The sequence below is a fragment of the Octopus bimaculoides genome, chromosome 1 (assembly GCF_001194135.2).
Source record: "Octopus bimaculoides isolate UCB-OBI-ISO-001 chromosome 1, ASM119413v2, whole genome shotgun sequence".
NCBI classification, from domain to species: domain Eukaryota; kingdom Metazoa; phylum Mollusca; class Cephalopoda; order Octopoda; family Octopodidae; genus Octopus; species Octopus bimaculoides.
Genome location: NC_068981.1, coordinates 73,065,058 through 73,070,885, shown reverse-complemented (window position 1 = coordinate 73,070,885; position 5,828 = coordinate 73,065,058). Strand labels below are relative to the sequence as shown.

The window sequence follows — 5,828 nt, the reverse complement described above, 5'->3', positions numbered from 1 at the left end:
AATTATATCGACCCCTGTATTTCACTGATATCTAATTTATCAACCTGAAAAGGATGAAAGGCAAAGCCAACCTCAGTGGAATTTGAACACTGAACATAAAGATGGACGAAATGCTGCTAAGCATTTTGCCCAGCATGCTAACGATTCTGCCAGCTCACCACCTTATTTCAAGTTTTTGCCACAAGGGCAGCTTGGGGGATGGGATTAAGTGGATGACATCAACTCCAGTGGTACTTATTTAATTAACCCTGTAAGGATGAAAGGCAAAGGCGACCTTGGCAGAATTTGAACTCAGAACGTAGTGGCAGACAAAATACTGCTAAGCATTTCGCCTGGCATGCTAACAATTCTGCCAGCTCACTGCCCTAATATTATTGATAATAATAATAATAATAATAATAATAAATTTTCTACTATAGGCACATGGCCTAAAATTTTTGTGGGGGTGGAAGTAGTAGTAATAATAATAACTCTAGTGATTAACTGGTACTTATTTTATCGACCTTAAAAGGATGAAAGGCAATGTAGACCTCAGAGTATTTGAACTAAGAATGCAAAGCCGAAAAGAAATGCCACTTAGCATTTTGTCCAGCATGGTAACCATTCTACCATCTCTAATAATAATAATAATAATAATAATAATAGCCCTACTCAATCATCGTCCTAGTTGTAAATAAAAGAAATTACTATTATTATTTATTATTATTATTATTGTTATTATTATTATTGACATCAACATCACTCGACTTTTCTTGAAAAAAATGTTATTTCATTGCTCAGAATCTGTAAATGAAGTAAAAGACAAAAGAGACAGCAAGACTGGTGGATGGAAGCGGCTGGGGAATACGTGAATGATCCTTCCCTCAACCTACCACACCTAATTTGTTGCAGGGGTTTATCTTATTTATTTATTGTTTTATTCTTAAAAGACAGAGTGCAGGGGAAGTGTGTGAAGGCAGAAGAGAGCAGAGCAGAGCGGAGCAGAGCAGAGCGGAGCAGAGATATGGAGTGTTTGTTTGAGAGGAGGGGCGTGTGTGATGAGGATTGGGAAGGATGGAAGGCAAGAGGTGTGTTCTCGTGCAAAGATAACAAGCATCACCGTGCGACGCTGGTGTGGTCGGTGTAACAGCGAGGGAATGGAAGGGGAGTGGAGACGTGAGATAAGATGAGAGGATGAGGGATAAGCTCCTCGCCGCCCCGTACCTTTATAGCTGAAAACAAATTTCAGTAATATCAGTAGTAGCAGTAGACAAGAGGGAAAATCACACATCTCCAATCAATGTGCACTCACTCGATCAAACAAGCAGATTCCTTCTTCTCTTCCTTCCCCACTCTCTCATTTTCCGTGTTTGCTCATCTTGCACTTCCTCTTTTCTCTCTCACTATCTATCTGTCTGTCTGTCTATAGTCTAGCTCTCTCTCTTTCTCTCTCTCTCTCTCTCTCTCTCTCTTTCTCTCCGCTTGCTTTTACCTACCTTTTTAATTCTAACACTTGCATAAATAGAAGATACAAGCACGCGCAATAGAGCTTGCAGTGTCGCTGTCTCCAACACGTAGGGAAGTGACAACAACATCGTTAACAACAATCACACAAAAATAACACACACATGCAAACTAAAGCAAAAAATTAAATATAATTATATTTGTAAAGCAAAAAAAAAAGGAATGCATTTTAATCTTGTAGTTTCTGTTTATCTTTTATTTTTTTAATCTCCAACTCCACTGTCACCACCATTTCCACCCCATCCAACTCCGTGTGAATGCTATAAACAGGAGGATTCTGAGCGAACAAGTGGGAATTACTGCTTTCCAAAACAAAAGACTGCAAAACAGCATCCAGCACCAACATCACTCTGAAGAGATTTAGAAACATTTGCTTGTTGAGAAACAGTGACTTCATAAACCATTCTTGACTGGAAGGAAGTGATATAAAGGTGCATGACTAGAGATACTGGGGTGAATTATTCCTATACAGCAGTAGGAAGAGAAACAAAACAAAACCAAAACTAAGTCCTAACGGGGAAACTTAAGAAGTTGGAGAGAGTGGTGCTGCATTCAGGTAAACAGGTAAATAAGAAAGATAAAACAGAAGAGTTGGTGAGTGTGATGCAGAATTGATAATTGATATCAAAGACATTGGAAATTATTGAAAACGTGAGTTAGATTTTAATTATCATCTTTTCCAACTATTGTTCTTAATAGTCGTTTACCCAATGATTATTACTGTTTTTATTTTTATTAATATTTTCGTCATTATTATTATCATAGTTGTTGTCATTATTATTATTATTATACAGGTAGGGGCAGTATGCAGTCGCAGAGTTAAACACCTTACAGATTTCAATCACATTTAAAAAAAACAAAAATCGTTTTCCAAGGGAGTCAGTTTTTGCCTTTTGTCCTTCAGGGGTCGATAAAATAAGTTCCAGTAATACACTAGGGAGAGTCACTGCAATGAAGTACATGTCTCACCTGAACAAACCTGAGGCCTCATGTCAATGTCAGAAAGTCTTATTATTAAGCACTAGAAATGGTTAAGACAGTAGTCAACATGATTAAATGCTTTGTAGCACTTTAGTTTTATCCCTCTACATTCTGTGTTCAAATATTACCAAAGCCAGCTTTGTCTATCATACCTCTAGGGCAAATAAGATTAGGAACCAGTCTATAATACATTTGGAATAAATTCAATGAACTATACCTCTTCATTTACAAAATCGTCCTTGTTATTAAGTCAAAAGAAAGCGTTTATTATATAATTATCATTATTATTTGTTTTTAAATAAATCATCATCATCATTATTATTATTATTATTATCATTATTGTAGTTGTAGTATGCTGACAGAATCTTTAGAGTGTCAGAGAAAATGCTTAATGGCATTTGTTCCAGATCTTGGCATTCTGAGTTCAAATCAGGTTGAGGTTGATTTTGCCTGTCATCCTTCTAGGGTTGATAAAATAAAGTACCAGTTAAGTACTGAGGGTTGATGGTATCAACTAAAGCCTTCCCTTGTACCTAAATCATCATTGTTATTGCTATTGTTGTTATAATTATTATTATTGAGTGAGAGAGCAGTGCATGCCATCAAAGTGACACTAGGGTAAAATATACGAAACCCATTATACCCATCATGACTACCCGTCTGATAAGGGTACACTAGGCACATGCATTACAACAATATGTGTGCGACATGGTGATCTCATATCAAGATAAACAGCACATGACCTCGCAGGTGGGGCCCAGTTAGAAATTTCTTCAGGTCGAGTAGCCCATCCCACTCAAAAGGTCCCTGAATAAGGTTATTATTATTATTATTATTATTATTATTATTATTATTATTATTAGTAAGGCAAGTACACCGGCAGAATGGCTGGAGCATCAGGAACAAAAATGCTTAGCAGTGTTTATTTTGACTCTTTACATTCTGAATTCAATTCCTGCTTGAGTTAACTTTGCCTTTCTTCCTTTTATGCACAGTAAAGTAACATGGCAGTCAAGTACTGGGGTTTGTGTCATCGACTTTCACCCCCTAAAATTACTGGCCTTGTGTCAAAATTTGAAAACAGTTGTTACTGCTAATAGGGTAGTGAATTAAGAAATGTCGGTGGTATTTCCTCTGACCCTTTACAATCTGCATTCAGATCTCACCAGGGTCGACTTCTCTTTTCATTCCTCTGAGGTCAATAAAATAAAGTATCAATCAAATACTGGGGTCGTTGGTATCAACTTCTCCCTTCCTTTCAAAACTGCTGGCCTTAGATTGGCAGGATTATTAGTGTCTGGTCTGGTTTTTTAATTCTCATTTCAGATCTTAGTGAGGTCAGCTTTGTCTTCAATCCTTGTCAGAGTTGATAAACAGTGTACCAAAGCAACCAAGTGCTGAGATTAATGTAACTGTTGAACCTCACTCGCAAATTTCTGGCCTTGTGCCCATGTCAGAAACTATTGTTATTATTTTTCCCTGGAGGCAAATAAATAAAATCATTATCATTATTATTATTATCATCATCATCATCATTATTATTGCAGTGAACTAGCAGAACCATAAGCATAGTGGAAAGAATGCTTAATGACATTTCTTCTGGGTTATGTTCTGAGCTCAAATTCCGCAGAGGTCAACTTTGCCTTTCATCCTTTTGAGGTCAATAAATTAGGTACCAGTGAAACATTGGGGTTGATACAATCAATTAGTCCCCTCCCCAAAAATTTCAGGCCTTGTGCCTTTAGTAGAAAGGATTATTATTATTATTATTATTATTATTACTGCAGTGAGCTGGCAGAACCATTAGCATACTAGAGAGAATGCTTAAAGGCACTTCTGATTTATGTTCTGAGCTCAAATTCCACTGAGGTTGACTTTGTTTGCCATCTTATTAGGAGTTGATAAATTAAGTTGAGCACTGGGGACGATCAAATCAACTCGCCCCAAAATTTCAGGCCCTTTGACTATAGTAGAAAGAATTGATATAATTATTATTATTATTGTTATTATCATTATTATCATTATTATCATCATGTTTCCAACTGATTCATGTCAGCAACTGCACCACCTGGTGCACCTATACATTCCTTAGGTGTATGCAGCATTTTCTTTTAAAAGAAAAGAAATTGTGTTTCTATGCTGCATCTGTTTTAATTTGTAGTAGAATTTGTTGCATTGTGTCCTGTTGTTACGTTAATGTTTCATCTATTTGTTGTATAGAGTATGTGCGACGTGAGTTGTGATATTCTGTTGGAAGCTGATTGTTTAGTGTACATGTTGTATGTTGTATTGCTTGTGTTGTGTGTTACAGTGCTGAGTGGTTATTGTGTAGCAGTTGTGTTGTGTGTGTGTGTGCTACAGTCTTATGTAGTGAGCAAGTAGAATGTATTGTGATGGTTATGTTGTGCATGTGTTTTACAGTGTTAGGTGGTGAGTTCATAGAAAATGCTATGTCAGTTTTGTTGTGTGTTAGGATGTGATTGTGTAGAATATGCTGTGTTAAGTAATTATTATGTAGAATCTGTGCTATGCCGGTTGCCTTGTGTGTTTTACTGTCAGATACCAATTGTGCAGGGTAAGCATTGAGTTGGTTGTGTAATTTATTGGGCGGCTACAGTGTTTTATTAACATTATAATTCTTATTAAGGTAGTAAGCTGACAGAATCATAAGCATGCCAGGTGAAATGCTTAGCGGTATTTCGTCCATAGGCACATTCTGAGTTCAAATGCTGCCGGGGTTGACTTTGCCTTTCATCCTTTTGGGGTCGATAAAATAAGTACCAGTTGAGTACTGGGGACAATGTAAGTGACTATCCCCTTCCCCAAAATTTCAGGCCTTGTGCTTATAGTAAAAAGGATTATTATTATTATTATTATTATTATTATTATTATCATCATCATCATCATTAAGGTGGCAAGCTGGCAGAATCGTTAGCATGCTAGGCAAAATGCTTAGCAGCATTTCGTCTGCCGTTATGTTCTAAGTTCAAATTCCACTGAGGTTAACTTTGCCTTTCATCCTTTCAGGGTTGATAAGATTAGTACCACTTATGCACTGGGGGTGATGTAATCAACTTAATCCCTTCCGCCAAATTTGAGGCCCTGTGCTTCCAATAGAAAGGATTCTTATTATTATTATTATTATTATTATTATTATTATTAGATTGTTGCCAGTGCCGCCGAACTGGCTCCTGTGCGGGTGGCACATAAAATACACCATTTTGAGTGTGGCCACTGCCAGTACCGCCTGACGGGCCTTCATGCCGGTGGCACGTAAAAGCACCCACTGCACTCTCGGAGTGGTTGGCGTTAGGAAGGGCATCAAGCTGTAGAAACTCTGCCAA

General features: G+C 37.3%; 2 protein-coding genes across 2 annotated transcripts in view; one reads left to right on the top strand and one right to left on the bottom strand.

Moving 5' to 3' along the window:
* The window catches only part of LOC106867431 (DNA ligase 1), a 125,388-nt gene that overhangs the window by 58,323 nt on the left and 61,237 nt on the right, over positions 1 to 5,828 (bottom strand). The window lies entirely within an intron of this gene.
* Positions 1,092 to 5,828, top strand: part of LOC106867432 (complement C1q tumor necrosis factor-related protein 7) — a 45,595-nt gene continuing 40,858 nt past the window's right edge. The window contains exon 1 of the mRNA XM_014912307.2: positions 1,092 to 2,154. The gene's annotated coding sequence lies outside the window, so the exon portion shown is untranslated. The remainder of the gene's footprint in view (positions 2,155 to 5,828) is intronic.